The following is an 18,212-nucleotide window of genomic DNA, read 5'->3' on the forward strand; positions in this document are numbered from 1 at the left end:
GCGGGGCTCCGCCCCGCGATGGGGGAGCTCCTAGCTCTCCCCCAAACCCCCTTGCTAGCAATGGCGGGGAATCTACAATTTTTCCACTAACTCGAGGAAGAACCTATTTTAGGGCACAATAAACGTCTTCCGAAAGAATGAAGGGTCAGAATGTAATAAAGATTATACACACACACACACACAAATAAATACATATAATTTTTTTTTCGCGGGGGGGGGGGGAGGAAAAAAATCCCCCAACCCCCCCCCCCCCCCCCCCGAAAAAAATCCTGGCTACGCTTATGGTAGATTTATATCTACAATCTATAATCAGCAAAAAATATTCTACTCTCAACTAACAGCCATCTCAAATAAAAGTGACAATATTTTAATGTTGACTTTTGTGATGTTGCTAGTTCAGGCTGTCTTGAAGTCAACCAATTACTCTGCAATCGTTTGGGTGTAATTGTTCGGGTGTATTACGTGCAGTTGAACGACAACACAAACAAGAACTGGCACATCGATTGTAACAAGTGAAGAGATGTAGTCAACGATGATGGACAAGTTCACATATATTTATTCTGATAAAAGGCCACAGTAGAAGTCTCTGTCACTAAACACGTCGTTATCCTGGATTGTTCTATCGCTAACTGATTTTTCCGGTCTCTAACCCAACATATCCCAAACGTCACTAGTCCCGTTCAATATGCGTCTACTATGGTGCGTCGCTAAATAACTAAAATAACTAACCTATATAAATAAGGTGTCTAACAGATTCCTCCCCCCCTTGAAAAAAAAATATGTCAATATTTTTCCACTACTGTCAAGTCTTACAAGGGCATTTTCAATTTAAGGGGAAGACCACAAACATAAAATCTTGACATTTTCATCTTGACATCTTCATCTTGACAGTTCCTCATATTCATGTCAATGTTCATAACAGTTCATAACATTCCAGAATCATCCTCCTTAGTACACAGTTCATCATAGAGGAAAATGTGGCATCCTATGGGCACCTCACAAGTCACAATTGTTCTTCACTGACAGTAATCTGATAAAATACAATATTTCAAAAACCAATTACAAACTTTATTTACACATTCAATAAATTTTTTTTTTTTTTTTTCTTACCACCCTTTTATACGCTTTTGTCCATTTTTCTTTTATACTCACCCTTTTCCATAGAACTAACTTTCGTCAATGATATATGAAATGATTCACACAAAAAAAATATCCATACTTACTTTTAAATGCTTAACATCAAATTTACTTATCTCCCTTTTTCATAACATATAAATGGTGTCAATATATTAATATATATTACATACTCAATATAATCATAGTTTATTTACAAAAGTATTTCATTTCAATGTCATTCTAGACAATAGATCAGCTACAATATTCACAGATCCACTAATAGCTTTCACTTCAAATTTATATTCCTGTAGTGCTAAGAACCATCTATAAACACGACTGTTTTTCATGCTCTTTTGCTGTATATATTGAATAGGTTTATGATCAGTTAATAATATGAATTTCCTTCCTATTAAATAGCTCTCTAGCTTAGTAATTACCCATATTACAGCTAAGGCTTCTCTTTCAATGACACTATATTTTTTCTCTGCCTCTGACAATTTTCTACTTACATATAATATAGGATGTAAGTTATCATAGTTCTGCATTAAACAACCACCAATAGCATTACCAGATGCATCAGTTGTGACATAAAATATTTTGTCCTTATCGGGTAGTCTTAATATTAATTCATGACTAAAAACATCTTTAATTCTGTCAATAGCTTTCACACATTCCTCATTACAAACTACTTTTTGAGGTTTTCCTTTTTTAAGTAAGTCATTTAGTGGATTCACTATTTCTGCTAAGTTTTTTATAAACTTTCTGTAATAATTTACTATTCCTAATATGCTTTTAATTTGTCTTTTTGTTGTAGGTATTTCAATATTAAGTACTTTCTTTATGTTATCTTCAATAGGGCTAATCATGTTGTTATTTACTTTATGTCCTAAGAAAATTATTTCCTCCAATCCTATTTCTACTTTTTCTGCTTGAATTGTAAGTCCACTTTCTTTTATTATTTTGAATACTTCTTTTACATCTACCAAATGTTCCTCCCAACTATTATTAAAAATACATATGTCATCCAAATAGCAAATAACATTTTCTTTGTTTCCAATTATCATGTTCATCATTCTATTAAATGTGGCAGGTGCATTTACTAATCCAAAACTCATATAATTCCATTGAAAAATACCATATGGTGTTACAAATGCTGTGTAAGGTTTTGCATTTTCTGTTAACGGTATTTGCCAATAACCTTTAGTTAAATCTAATTTAGTAAAAAATTTTGCTCCATTTAATTTATGTAAAATATCCTCTATATTTGGCATTGGATATGGGTCAAATTCTGTGATGTTGTTAAGTTTCCTATAATCAATACATAACCTTATATCTCCATTCTTCTTTTTGGCTATCACAATTGGTGAAGCATAAGGAGATGTTGATGGCTCAATTATACCTGATTCTAGTAAATTGTCTATTTCTTTCTTTACTTTGTCTTGTAAATGTAGCGGTATTCTATATGGCTTAAGCTTGATAGGTTTTGTGTCTGTTACTTTAATGTCATGTTTAATAATATTTGTTTTTCCTGGTATGCTGGAAAAAATTTCTTTGTATTCCTGTATTATTTTAGTTATGTCTTTTGACTTTTCCTTAGTTAGATTATTAAGATTAATCTTTTGCCAAGTTTGATTCTCTTTTGTTTCTATTACAGGTATTTCCTTAATATCATTTTCATTATGATTTTCATTTGTTATTATCATCAAGCATTCTTCTCTTTCTGAAAATTTATTTTCTATTTCCTCCTGAATGTTTTGTATTAACTCATCTTCTCTATCATGATACAGTTTCAAATTATTTATGTGATATGTTTTAATTTTCCCATTTATTTCAATTTGATAATTCACATCACTAATTTGTTTTATCACCTTAAATGGACCTTTCCATTGTTTACCAATTTTATTTTTCAGGTCATTTATTAATATTAATACATTGTTTCCTACTTCTAGTGTTTTCAATTGTCTTTTCTTATTTAGATTCTCAAGAGCACTTTGTTTATACTTCTTATTGTTGTTATATGCTTGAGTCCATATTTCTTTTAATTCTGTTGTGATTGTTGTTTCACTGTCATTATTTAATTTATTCTCATTATCTATTAGATTTTCTTTAAAAACATCTAATTCATCTCTGGGTTTTCTTCCATGTATTATTTCATATGGTGAGAATTGTGTTGCTTCATGGATGTTGTTTCTATGAGCAAATAGTACATAGTTAATGTAATGATCCCACTTGTTCTGATTATTCTGAATTATCTTTGTTAGTGATCTTTTTAATGATCCACCATATCGTTCACATAAACCGTTACTCTCCGAAGAGTATATGTGTTGTATATTATATTGTTTAGTCCATTTCTTAAATTGTTCTGACTTAAACTGAGATCCCTGATCACTCAATATAATTTTAGGTATACCATGTCTTGTAATTACTTTTTGAGTTATGGCATTAATGATATTTTCTGCACTTGTATTTGATAATGGGATTGCCTCTGGGTATCTACTAAACATGTCTATTACTGTTAGAATGTATTTGTTATTATTTTCAGTTTGAATTAAAGGACCTATTAAATCAATAGATACTTTCTGAAATGGTGCTGTAGGTTCATCCATTTCTTGAATAGGTGCTTTATTCACTAAGCTTTTGTTAGATCTCTTTTGACATATGTCACATGAGTTTATGTATTTGTTGATTGTTGCTTTCATTTTGGGCCAAAATACTTGTTTTGACAAATTCCTATAACATTTCTTTACTCCCCTATGTGCTGCTAAATTATTGTCATGTGTCATGATTAAAACATCTTTCCAATATTTCTGTGGTAAGACAAGTTGTTTTATTTTCTTGTTATCATTACTTGTTTGTCTAAACAATATTTTATTCTCTATACAAAATTTCTCCATTGGATTATTATTGTTTTTATCTGATATTCTTGAATAAATTTTCCCAATAATATTGTCATTCATTTGTTCTAATGCAAATGTGGGTGTTGTTTCTTTTTCACTTTGAGATATTTGTGTTTCAAGACTATTTTGTGTTTCATTTTCTATCTCTCTTTCCTTAACATCTGTATTTTCTATTTGTATTACATTAGTGGTTTCTTTTTCTTTATCATTACTTATTACATTTATTGTATTTTCCTGTTTCTCATCTTTTTTATCCATTGATCTTGTTATTATCATACTTGTTATATTTTGTGTTTCTATGTTTTCATGATTTTGTCTTATGTTTTTGTATTTGTTTTGCCAGTCTTCTAATTCTTTTCTTGAACATTCTTTAACTCCTTTTATGTTTCCTACTAACATATCATATCTCATTTCTGGTATTGCAATGCCATCATAATAACCAGTGAAAAATGGAGTTTCAATGTATACCCTTATAGCTTTAAATTCCCTTACAGTGCCATCTGCTAATTCTACTTTCTTAGTAAACCCTTTATACCAATGAGGTTTGACAAATTTAGTTTTTACTGCCAAGGTGTTACAACCTGAATCCCTGATTAGTTCCACCGGAATTCTATCTACAAACCCTGGGTACACTGCAAAATTGTTCCTATTTCCTTCCATGAAATATATCCTATCTGTACCTTTATTTTTGTATTCCCTACTGTAACTCCTATTTCTATAATTTCCCCTGTCATTCCTATCTCTACTCCTATATCTACTGTTATTTTGTTCATTGTATCTATTTCTACTTCCAGACCTACTATTCCCTCTTCTACAGTTAGCTGCTATATGACCTTTTCCTTGACATTTAAAACAGGTTATTTCACTATATTTTCTATTTCCACTATTTGATCTGTTTCTATTTCTACTTCTATCAACATTTTCTTTGGTGTATCCTATTAAATCTACTTTGCTCTTATCTCTATCAGAAAATGGTTTATTTGGATAGGCATTTTTGTATACTCTCATTATCTCTGTTATTTCATCTATAGTTTTGGGGTTTCTTTCTCTAATAAAAGATTGTAATTGAGGATCACATTTATTTACAAAGTTGTCCACTAGAATAAAATTTTTTAATCCCTCATAAGAGTTTGTCACTTTTTCTAATTTTACCCACTTATTGAAGAAATCCTTTTCCATATTAATGGTAGTTTGGGGTTCTATTTCTAATGATGGTATATTGTCAAAATATTTCTTTCTAAAAGTTGTAGCATTATGACCATAGGCATTCAATAACTCTCTTTTTAAAACTTGATAGCTATCATCAATATGATGGTCATGATTTTGGCATATTGTTAGAGCTTGACCATGAACAAAGTCTATCAGTATTTCAGACCATTCTTCTTCAGGCATATTAAATGTAGACATTTTTGCCTCATATCTTTTCAGGAAATCACCAATGTCATCCTTCTGTTCATCAAAACTTTGTATTTTTCTCTTTAGCCATGTTTGTGAATTAGGGTTGTCTCTTTGAGTGGTATAATTATTTGAGTTATTTGTGTTATTTCCTTGTTCAGTTTGGGCTCTGGCTTGTGCTGCATCCAATCTCATCTTTTCCATTTTAGCTTCATGTTCTCTAATCTTTTCTCTCTCTTTGTCTTGTCTTTCTATCTCTTGTCTTTGACGTTCTTCTTGTCTTTCTATCTCTTGTCTTTGACGTTCCGTTTCTTCCTTCACAACTTGCTGTACATAAGCTGCTAAGTCCTTTCCTTTTAACTCCATGGCCTTTCCATCCTGCATAGCTGTTTCCTTAACCTCCTTAAGGTCCACATATGATGATGTAGCCATTGTGTTTTATATTTTATATATATTTTTACTTAGCCTATATTGGTTATGGCTATACTTTAAACTTATTTTATATTTTTACACACTTTTATACAAGTTTTAAGTGTTATGTCTCTATCTATAGATTTAGTAAATGTGTAAATCTAGTCTGAGTTATTATGGTTATATTCAAATCTGTATATTAGGTCCAGTATTACACACAAATTTAAATCTAGTATATTATAGTATGTATAATAATACTATTTAGATCTATAGTTATCAAGAGCACTATGACTTTTAGATCTAGTATGAATAACTATGATCAATTTTAAAACCTGGTATGACTGGCACTGAAGTCACAGTGAAGTGTCCAGAGTAAATTCAAAGACTGTCTAGAGTCTAGATCTAGAGTATATTATGGTTCTATTTAACCATACGAAACAAATATGTGTATACAGTGTCAAATATATCTTCAACAAGATATATATATCTAGAATGTACTACCTTCATTCATCTTCCAATTAATAATATTTCAAATTAGAGTCTAGATAATCAAATTGTACCAAAGAGATGTACAACAATTTGCAGATCTAAATTTAGCCAGACGATAGTGTTTGACTACATAGCCAGTTTCGGCATTATTCTCATGGCAAAATCATATTTGATTTTAACCGCTCAAACTAAAATTATTTTAGTCTGATTCACAGTAAAAGAATCCTACCCGCACTTTCTATCATTAAGTGAAAAAAAAATACAGATCTAATTAAATTAATAAAAATAAATAATTTAAAATAATATAAACAAATGAAATAATTAAATGAGACTATCACTATGGGTTGGGATGTGACAATATGGCACACAATGATAACGTCACGAAGTAACCAGGCAACAACGGATATGACGTTTACACAAACAAAACAAATTACAACCCTAAATGTATAATATAGCTTTTCATCTAAATTACGTCTTCTACCCCGACGGGTTTTAAGGCGCACCACCTGATTTTACTCAGGCTAACGTACCAAATTTAGACAAAATCTATTTCTAAGGGCAATCTAAACATATACTAATAAGAAAAATGGCACTTAGCTTTTGATAAGAAAGATCCCTTTGTTCGGACTCCCGAATATGCTAGATCACAACAAATTCCACTGCCTCTCTTCCAGTTCTGACTCTGTTCTCCGGTGCTACCAGTATCCCACGTAATGCCACAGATGTCCTGATATGCCACAGCAAAATGTTCCAGTTTCTTCGACGACTGTTGATGACCGTATGTGTAGTTCCGACGACTTTGTGTACACAGTTACTGACGAATAGGTTAACGGTTCTTCTGGCGATGACTTGACTTGTGTAGATGACTACTGACAAATAACAGTCTCTTGACGGCAACTTGATCTGGACGACTGACGAATAACGAATTTCTTGACGATGACTTGATCTGGGCTGACGAATAACGGCTTTCTTGACGATGACTTGATCTGGGCTGACGAATAACGACTTTCTTGACGATGACTTGATCTGGGCTGACGAATAACGGTTCTCTAAAATAGTTCACTGCTTCTGCTGCTACTCTGGTAGTACGACGAAGTTTGCTGTTGTACTCTGCTTCACTAGACCAAACTGTCCAATGTAGACTAGGTGAAACCAAGGTCACCTCCGACGACGTTCCGTTAGACGATTAACGGTTTTCAACGAAATTAAGTGGATGTAGCTATTTCCACAACAATATCAGCACGTCTAGATATGGTCTAGACCGACGAATACTAAATATATCAATGTTCAGTAATGATACATACAACTTTACTAACCTTCCAAAGGTTAAACACAGTGACCGTTATAAACGTGGCAAGCAACCGGTTCAATGAGCAAACTGCTCCACAAGAATCTCTCCAAGGGTAAGACGACAGAGCGATTTCGATTTAGTTAGCTACCAAACTTGTAGTACTCACAATACTTCTGACAGCGGGCAAACTGTCCTTCTCGAAACTGACGAGGTAAAACTTGATACTCGATGTGGCTCCTATGACGAAGAAAAAATATGTCCAACAGGTTCACTAACGATCTCTCACCCGTTATGAACGAACGGTTTCTCTGGTTGTAGGTCGATTCAGCATATGAAGATCAGGCTTTGATACTATACTGGTTAGGTAGACCAGACGTTGCGATGATTACGGTCCTGACGAAGGTCACCCTGAGTTAACGGCTCGTTGAACGTGCGATCAAACAGGCGACGACTGCTTGTAGATCCAGAACAAAGTCACTCTGCGATGATGCTGTGTTCAGCCGTACTCCGATGAAATCTTATATCTTCGAGTGCACGACCCTCACCTGAGTAAACGTTCTGCTTCGAGGTCCGGTTCGACGTTCAGCTTCATCAGGGGTCCGGCTTCGAGGTTCGGGGTCGCCACTGTGATGTTGCTAGTTCAGGCTGTCTTGAAGTCAACCAATTACTCTGCAATCGTTTGGGTGTAATTGTTCGGGTGTATTACGTGCAGTTGAACGACAACACAAACAAGAACTGGCACATCGATTGTAACAAGTGAAGAGATGTAGTCAACGATGATGGACAAGTTCACATATATTTATTCTGATAAAAGGCCACAGTAGAAGTCTCTGTCACTAAACACGTCGTTATCCTGGATTGTTCTATCGCTAACTGATTTTTCCGGTCTCTAACCCAACATATCCCAAACGTCACTAGTCCCGTTCAATATGCGTCTACTATGGTGCGTCGCTAAATAACTAAAATAACTAACCTATATAAATAAGGTGTCTAACACTTTCTACTTACTAGGGAGTCTAGATCTAGATCTAATTAGAGGGCGCCAATTCAACTCAAAACCAATATTGCAAACAGCCCGCGAAAATTCAAGGCCAGGAGGGAGTCGGCACATACGGAAAAACCCATGGGAACCCCAGAGCACCTGGTTGCATGCGGTCTCAGAACGAGACAGCTGGAGGTCACTCACAAAGGCCGTGGGATACACAGTTGAGACTAAAAGAAAATCCGCTGCCGAGGACAGACCAAAGACTAAATCGACCACCGCGGACAATGGTTATGCTTGCCCTGGATGTAACAAATATGTAGGTCACAGCTGGGCTGCGTAGCCATGGGAAATACTGCATTCCTCATTAATCTTCGGACTCGAAGACAAGCCGATGGAAAGCTATTTAACCTGGCACGAGGAGGCCAAAACGAAGAGACGGCGTATCTTGATTAGAGAACTGCTGTTCGCCTATGATGCGGCACTGATATCTCATTCACAAGAAGGATTAAAGAGGTTTGTGAATGCTCTAGCAGCAGCTTGTCAAGAGTTTTGCCTTACAATAAGCCTCTCCAAGACCGAAATTTTGGCACAAGATGTCGCAGAAATACCAACGATACATTTTGGAAATCACACACTTACGGTGATGCAGGTATTCACCTTTTTGGGAACAACAATAGCCAGCAATCTAAATTTAGTCTCTTAGCTGACAAAAAGAATAGGAATGCTTCTGCAGCAATGGCAAATGGGAAAATACCAAATTGACTACGGCAGCCAAACTCATAGTCAACTACGCCTGTGATCTGAGCACACTTCTTTATGGTAGTGAGAGCTGGGCAACTTACATGGGTCAAGAACATAGATTAAATAACTTCCACTTACGTTGCCTGCGACGCATAATGTGCATCTCCTCGAGGGATCATGTCTCCAACCAGGACGTTTTGAAAAGGGTCAACATGCACAGCATCTATGCACTTCTGATACAGAGAAGACTACGCTGGCTCGGTCATGTCACTTCCATGCCAGATGGAAGAATCCCTAAAGACATCCTCTATGCTGAGATTGCGAAGGGAGTCAGACCCAAGGGCCGCCCAGAGATGTCTACAGAGATGTCTGCAAGCGATACATGAGAACCACAGGTATGTGGGAGGAGATATCCCAAGACTGGACAGCATGAAACAGACTGTACGTGCTAGTACGAGTGCAAAAGAAACGAAGCTGCATCAGTCAAGAGAAAGAAAAATAAAGCTGCCTTGTCAGTTAGCCCTAGGAAAGATGCATATACATGCACGAACTGTGGCAAACTCTGCAAAAGAAACGAAGCTGCATCAGTCAAGAGAAAGAAAAATAAAGCTGCCTTGTCAGTTAGCCCTAGGAAAGATGCATATACATGCACGAACTGTGGTAACCTCTGCAGCTCCAGAATTGGCTTGATCAGTTACTTTAGATTTTGCCCCGTCTCAAGACGAAACCAAAGCCTATCTCTCATTTGGATGCATCCATAGTCTTCCGAGACTGAAGGAGTCGTACTAATTAATTGTTGTTTTAAATTATATTTCATTTAAAGGTATACTAAATAGATTTTTTCTCTTTATAAGAAAATAACTTTTTTTGTTGTAGAAATTACCTATTGTAGTAATACAATTTTTAAAAACTTTTTTTGGCAAATAATCTGAAACAGTTTGCATAAATGTGCTGAAAATATGGTACATAAACATCTCCCTTACTAAAAGTCTCCCCTGTTTTTTTTACTATTAATAGTGAATAGTTGTATAATTAGTGTATTTGTATGAAAAACTACTTGCATGGTTGATTTTAAAAATTAAAATTTTCGCTTTCAGAAAAGACAAAAGATGTTGTATCAGATCTAAATATCATGATGTTGGATTTTCAATATCTTTTCTTGTTTATGAGAACTAAATGGGACAGACGACGGAAGGAAGGAAGGACGAAGGACGGGCGGAACGAAAGGAAGAACGGACGGACAGACATCCACATAAAATTAATAGCAGCTATTTCCCTTTCGGGGGCCGCTAAAAAATTGGAATATAATTCTGCAATATGGGAACTGTATTATTTTAAAACTTTGAAAAGTAAAGATAAATAGTTTTCTGGAGCAGTTTCAAATAATCATTTAGTTTTTGTTTTTTTAACAAATAAACACATTACGACCCACAGACCTATATATATTATATCTAGACTAGAAAACGGAAACAAATTCTTATCCGCGATTGATCAACTCACAGACCTATATACATAGACTGTTATGCATTAATCACAGAACTATATATTCAAGCAAATCCATCAAAATAAAGCCATTTCCTTTTAGTTTCCATTGAGATAACATTTCGAAATCCTAGTTAATTCACGTCTATTGATTTTAATCATCTTATGTACATTTAAATAAATTGATTTTGCTTTTATGTACCTAAAGAATGAAAAATAATAATTATGAGACGAGAGTGCTCTCATTTTTCGATTTTTAATCACTACATCTAGATCTAAACATTAAATTTTATTTTACAAATATTAAGGTTGAAAAAGAAACTTTACTTCTTATAACTACTTTACAAAACAACGCCTTGTTTCAGCTTTTTATGAAGTTTTTCACGATATTTTTTGTAGTGTTAAAAGATCTCCATGTCCAGTCTAGATATAACATATATAGGTCTGTGTTACGACCATTAAATTTTACAAGAAAATTGGCTGTGCGTCCATTCTAGATATAGGCTTAATATATGTGGTTCACATGTTGATTTTTTATATGGTAACCAGGAAAAACACTAATCTTTTTTATTCACAAGATGCTTTAATCCAAATATTTCTGGTTTTTGGTACAAATCATTCTTATACACTAAATCTAAATGCTAGCTTGCTTCAGTGGAACATTTATCTTTGAAGTGCTTTTATAAATTAAAAAAAAAACACTAACATAATGTGAACGTTAAACTATTCGTTTAAAGCTCTGCAATAGCGATGTTTTGTAAAAGTTACCGTAACTACTTTGCAAAATTATAACCTAGTTAACTTGACTCGTACAAGTCCATTCTCGAAATTACTTTCATTTTTAAACATCTCTCGGCATATGGAGGTACCGGAAGTCTACCAAGCGTTCCATCACGTGACGAACTGATATTCATCATTCAGGCTTCTTTATAGCGGATGTGTGGAAGTGAGTCTAACGTTGAAATCCTTTCCTCGCTAACAGCCAAAGAACAGACTACACTTTGCTGCTTGCTCTCAACCTACCGTTTTTTTTTCCATAGTGTGTTAAAAGGTGTTAAGGAAAATGAATTCCACTCGTACTTGAAGGCATACACCAGGATTTATACAAAATATTTTAACCAGAACCATTTTCTTCAAACTATCGTAAATATAATTCCTTACAAAAATCATCGTTTACAATCAGTGCATAAAATAAATACTTAGTGTAAGTCTAGGCTAGATGAAGACTATTCATAAATACGTGACTTATATCGTAAATATAGCGGTTTGTTCAAGTGAAAATCTAAAGATAATTTCAGAATATAATCTATGTAAATAATGCGATACAACTTGCCTATTAGCTTAACAATAGTAAAAAGAGAATGTTATCATGCACATTTAACACTAGAATGAAGTCTCATGCTTAAATAGCAATCTAGGAGATGTAAACTCCAAAATAAAAACTACAGCCATCTGTAACATAAAACCTACTTAAGAAGTTAAGATGTCGAATCAACCTTGAGCAAAAAAAGCAGCTGCATGCTGGAATGTTACATAATGCATGACAATAACGTAAACGAAAGCCCACAGCGGAAATCCACCCTGGTTGCATTAACTGTCACTGCTGGGCGTGGACATTGCTGCCCTTAGTTAGGTACGTTTGCCAGGTCAAGGATCACTGACGGATAGAGGAGCTGGTTACACAGAGAGTCTTAGATAGGCTCAAGGAAAGTAGGCAATCTGGAGATGGCTTTATGATAAAGTAAACTAACACCAGTAATCTACAGGACATAACTGTTGGTCAATAGGATCGATTAATTTCATTAAGATTTCCACTAGGTACATTGATAAGCGCCTGTACTTTCGCGCTACTGGCAGAACCGGACGCGAAAGACAATTCTTTGATGACTTAAGACGAGTCCAGGGAAGGAAGACACCAAGGGAGTATTTCGTCTCTTTTCGATAATATTTTCACGTCTATAATATGAAACATTGCTTATAAATTGTTTTTGTAAATTAAGTTTTACTTGTATGCATATTAAATAGATTTTTTTCTCTTTAAAAAAAAGTAAACAATTTTTTGTAAATATATGTAATTTGTAGAACAAAAATTATTTAACTTAATAATAAAATTTAAAAAAGAATTTGGACAAATAATCTAAAACCGTTTGCTTAAATGTGTTAAAAATATGGTAATAGTCCCCTCCCTTACTAAATAGTTACTATTAATAGTTAATTGTTGTAAAATCCGTGAATTTTTATGAAAAAACTAAAAATAAGTTTTTCGCTTTCAGAAAAAGAAAAAAGTAACCGTTGCATCAGAACTTTGAATTGTCTAAAATGGGTATCTGGTTGTCGGATTTTCAATATCTTTTCTAGTTTACGAGACCTAAACGGGACGGACGACCACACAAAACTAATAGCGTCTTTTCTCCCTCGGGGGCCTAAAAATTGGTTTAAAATACGCAATTTGTGAGATTTTGTAAAAATGCTTTATGTGTAGAATGAGGCCTTTTTGGGGAAATACCGAAAAAAAAAATACATTGGTTTGATAGAAAGCTTGCGATATTTCGCGTATAGCGGTCCAAAGGTTGCGATTCTGTCAAAAACCGTTTTTAGTGAGCATCTAGGGGGTTAAATCTAAAAGTAGCTAGAGCCACTGTACAGAGGACAGCAAGGATACGTGCCAATGAATATTGGGTAGAGCTCAGTGAGAATATTCAGCTCGCAGCCCAAGTGGGCAACATAAGAGGGATGTATGAAGGAATCAAAAAGACCCTCCCAAAACAAGTCAGCACCTCTTAAATCAACCACTGGGGAAATTATCACAGACAAGTGCCAACAAATGCACAGATGGGTTGAACATTACTCTGAACTCTATGCCACATCAATTACCCACAATGAACGAAATACCAAACCTGTTATAGCTCAACAAAGCCATAGACAATATGGCTGCCCGCAAAGCACCCGGATGCGATGGTATTCCCCCCAGATATTCTAAAACAATGCAAAACTACACTAATCCAACCTCTACACGAACTGCTTTGCAAATGTTGGCAAGAAAGTGCGCTGCCACAGGATCAGCGGGATGCAAAGATCATCACTCTGTACAAGAACAAAGGTGACAGAAGCGACTGCAACAACTACAGGGGAATCTCTCTCCTAAGCATTCTAGGTATACTCTTTGCTCGAGTGATACTCCCTGTGACAGGTGGGGAAATGTGACGTGTGTTTGGCGCGTTTATTGTCTAGGGGATGATTATTTTTAAGGCTATCACACACCAACCTATCAGCATATGAATCGGGAGCAGACACGCAACGAGACAAGCAATGAAAGATAGATACAAAAGTTAAAAATGAAGAATATTTATTTACATAAATATACATATAAGAATAAAAAGGGGGAGGGTTTGCATCTATCTCTAGTGAATACTATGTTTAATCATCACTCTTGCATTTGATAAGAGAGTATGTCACTTTGTCCTCTGACTTAGCTGGTCTTCCTGTTGATGTCGCAGCTGGCTGTGTCCTGGCTTGAGGTTCTGCAGCTGGAGGTGGCGCTCTAGTGGATAGAGGGACGCCGGTGATATAGTTCTTGTGGAGTCTCAATCCCAAGTTCTAGTATCTGTAGTGGGCACAGTAGGGCGGGTGGCCGGCTACCGTGGGCACAAGGTTACTGCGGGCAGAGCTGATCTGCCGTGGGCATCGTAGTTGACAGGATATGTCCAGTGAGTTGCAGAGGGTTGGCGTAGCTATGACGTCTCACACAGATCTGGGTGTATAGGGACGTCGCACCTAACAAGTTGACAGGTGGGCTGTCGGATAGGCGGGCAAGGCCGATAGCGCCAAGTGGTATAGTTGAGTAGTGTCGAATAGACACTGGACAGCAAATAGGCAAGTGCAGATCTCAGTAGGAAAGTGCAGTGCTGAATAGCACTCGGCATATAAATAGGTGATTAATCCAATGGATAAATAGGCAGATAAGTAGGCAGACACATGAGGGAGGCTGCGGATAAATAAAGACAAGTTAGGACATGTCTCTCATGCATCTTATCGATGCCCTCGACTGAGGTGCATTCGTCAGATTGGTAACATTGCTTTGAAGCACAATGGGGAGATGACGACAAATGGAATTGGGAAAATAGATGGCTGCTAGTAGCAATATAGAAATGTACATAAAAGGGGAAATAATAATATAAAAATGTACATAGAAGGGGAAATAATAATCTCAAATAAACAACAGAAATGGATAGAGAAAGAGAGGGGGGGGGGGAAATGGACGGTGGTCAGCGACCCAGACGATTTGTTTACATATGACCGTGGGTCGAGAACAATGGAGCGCGCTTGAATGGAGAGGGTGTCCGTTCAAGCGGCGCAACTCTCTTTAGAGTAAAATGAGTAAAGGGGAGATAATTCAATACATGGGAGATAACTCATATCTCTTTTCTAGACGCAGTATTAGTGCGCTAGTAAAATTATCAAGGCGGTCAACCGAGATAAGGAAATAGAATAAGATGTACAAATATATACATGGTTGCATCAACGATCAATTGAGCAACGTAGCATTAATAGATTAATGCAATACATAAATAAATACATAGGACATGTTTATGTTTTCTACTTACGCCAGTGAGAAATACACAATGCACTAATTAAATATAAATTAACTAGGCAAAATACACATGATAAAATCCAATGGAAATATACACAGAGTAATTAAGATGGAACTTGTGATTAAGTTCGGCTTACCACCAGGTATTCCTCTAGGAGTGAGAATAAATGAAGTAGTCCAGACTCGATTGCTCAGCGATAGAATGAGAAAGAGAGAGTCTGACTTGATTTAATTTACCTTATATACAGGCCTGGAGAATGTGGGCGGAAACAGGAAATGTCCTAGGCTTAGAATTATCTTACACGTGGGTGAAGTCCGACAAGAGATGGGATTCGCACATTGGGAGGTCAATGGGCGTGTTTGTCCTCGTGGTCTCCTAGATCAAAGAGAGGCATAGGAGAAAAGGGGGGGGGGGAGTGACTTGCATTCCACACAAGGTGGTGTCCACTGCGGCCGTCAGACATCCTGCCGATAAGATCAAAGTCTGTGCGTATCTTTGCCCCGGTCAAGGGAAGATAAATCGAAAGACGTGGCCTAGCTATCTCCAATGTGGTCAACTAAGTCTAGCCTGGAGCGGAAAAGGTGTGGCGGGTGAATAATTTAGGGGTAGGATGGGGAAATAATTAAAATAAAATAAATAAATAATGAAAAATAATAATTAATGCTGTGATAAATTTGAGTGACTCTGACAGCGAATTTTTGACTTGTCACACTCCCCAGGCTACAAAAACTTGCAGTTCGAGTCTATCCAGAATCACAGTGCGGCTTTCGCTCAGGGAGATCCACAATTGACATGATTTTCTCCATCCGTCAACTTCAGGAAAAGTGCAGAGAGCAAAGAATGCCTTTGTACATCGCATTCATCGACCTGACAAAGGCCTTTGATCTAGTCAGCAGAGAAGGCCTCTTTAAAATCTTACAGGTAATAGGCTATCCATCCAAGCTACTAAACATTATTGTCTCTTTCCACCAAAATATGATGGGTACAGTACAGTACAACGGCGCCAACTCCGAAAGTTTCAATATAAACAGCGGCGTCAAACAAGGATGTGTCCTGGCCCCAATCCTCTTTGGAATACTCTTCTCAATGAAATCCAACACGCATTAGACAAATCCACCGAAGGTATATATCTTCATTCCAGATTCGGCGGCAAACTTCTAAATGTTGCTAGACTGAGGGCCAAAACTTAAACTAGAACAACCCTCATAAGAGATATGCTCTTCGCAGACGACGCAGCGGTGGTGGCACACTCATAAGAGGAACTTCAGTTACTAATGTCCCGCTTGTCTCAGGTATGTATGGCTTAACTATTAGCACGAAGAAAACAAATGTTAGGGGACCTCCTGCTACAGCACCACCCTCGATCCTCATAGACGATAACAAGCTCGATGCCGTAAATGAAATCTTCTATCTGGGGTCCACAATTCAAGATGACCTGTCTCTAGAAGAGGAGATTAAAAAAAACGCATATGGAAGGCTGCCTCGACCTTCAGTAGACTCAGGTCAAGAGTTTGGGAAAACCAGAAGCTCACTACAGTGACCAAAATGGAAGTCTACAAGGCATGCGTTATGAGTACACTACTGTATGGTAGTGATACATGGACCACCTACGCAAAGCAAGAGAGAAAACTTAACTCATTCCATTTGCGATGTCTCCGTAGGATCTTGAAAATCACTTGAAAAGAAAAAGTATGCAATACTGAGATCCTTGCACGAACAGGTATTCCCAGCATCTTTACAGCCCTCATACAACGCCGCTTGCCTGGCTTGGACATGTTCGCCTCTGAAAGTCATCCTCAAAGGACAACTCACGACTGGCTCAAGAAAAACTGGTCACCCCCTCCTCCGTTACATAGATGTAATAAAACGGGACCTCAAATCAGTGAACATCAATATTGACCATTTGGAAGACATAGCTCTAGACCGCACCAGATGGAGAGAGACAGTGAGCAAGAAAGCTATGGATAGCGAAAGAACATGGGCCTCAGCCATGGAAGAAAAACGGAAAATGCGAAAAACGGCCAGCTCCTCTACCACCGAAGCAAAAGCCACCTTAACCTGCGATATTTGTGGACGGGAGTGTCTCTCCGAAATAGGGCTCCACAGCCACCAGAGAAAGTGTGCGAGATGAACCATACGAGGCCAATGAAAGGGGTAAAAGGAACCTGTGTACGAAATTTGATGCGGATAACTACTATAGTTTAAGAGATTTTGTGATCAATGAGTGGTAACAAATATATAATAGACTAGCAGTACGTACCGGCTACGCCCATTGATTTGTTCTTAGGCTTTTTTGTATGGCCGGAACACCCCCTTCTTTGTGACAAAATTGTAGATTTCTCGTGATAAAAATGGACATAAGAACTGATAATTTGCTAAATTGTTTGGACAATTGCGTTAGTCGCTTGTGCTCGACGCTTCAGCGTGTTTCAGATTCACTTTGAAGAGTTTTGCTGTGTTGTATATTCTTAAGAGAGCAATACTTGTATGTATATATATATATATATATATATATATAATCTCGAAAACGGCTCTAACGATTTTCTTTAAAATTTCAAGATATATGTAAATAAATTCTCAAATTACTGGCCACAAAGGGAAAACTCGAGATTGACCATTATATCTGGTTGAAAATGTTTTATTATCGAAAAATTAATTTTGGCTAGAATGTTTTATGAATTAAAATCTTCCATGACGTCAAAGGAAAAAAAAACATGACACCGCTTACGTCACTAGGCTTACAGCAGTTAATTAAAAAATTTCTTTACAAACACAAATTTGTTGACCACGAGCTGGATATCATGTTCTGTGTG

The 18,212-nt window shown here is 36.5% G+C and overlaps 1 long non-coding RNA gene across 1 annotated transcript; it reads right to left on the reverse strand.

Annotated features, from left to right (window-relative positions):
• Positions 1–539: 539 nt before the first annotated feature.
• Positions 540–8,589, reverse strand: LOC129928760 (uncharacterized). The gene is made up of 2 exons (XR_008780232.1): positions 6,321–8,589; positions 540–1,030 (listed from the first exon to the last, which is right to left on the reverse strand). It is a non-coding gene; the product is annotated as an uncharacterized LOC129928760 (long non-coding RNA).
• Positions 8,590–18,212: the final 9,623 nt, after the last annotated feature.

This window comes from Biomphalaria glabrata, chromosome 10, assembly GCF_947242115.1.
Source record: "Biomphalaria glabrata chromosome 10, xgBioGlab47.1, whole genome shotgun sequence".
NCBI classification, from domain to species: Eukaryota; Metazoa; Mollusca; class Gastropoda; family Planorbidae; genus Biomphalaria; species Biomphalaria glabrata.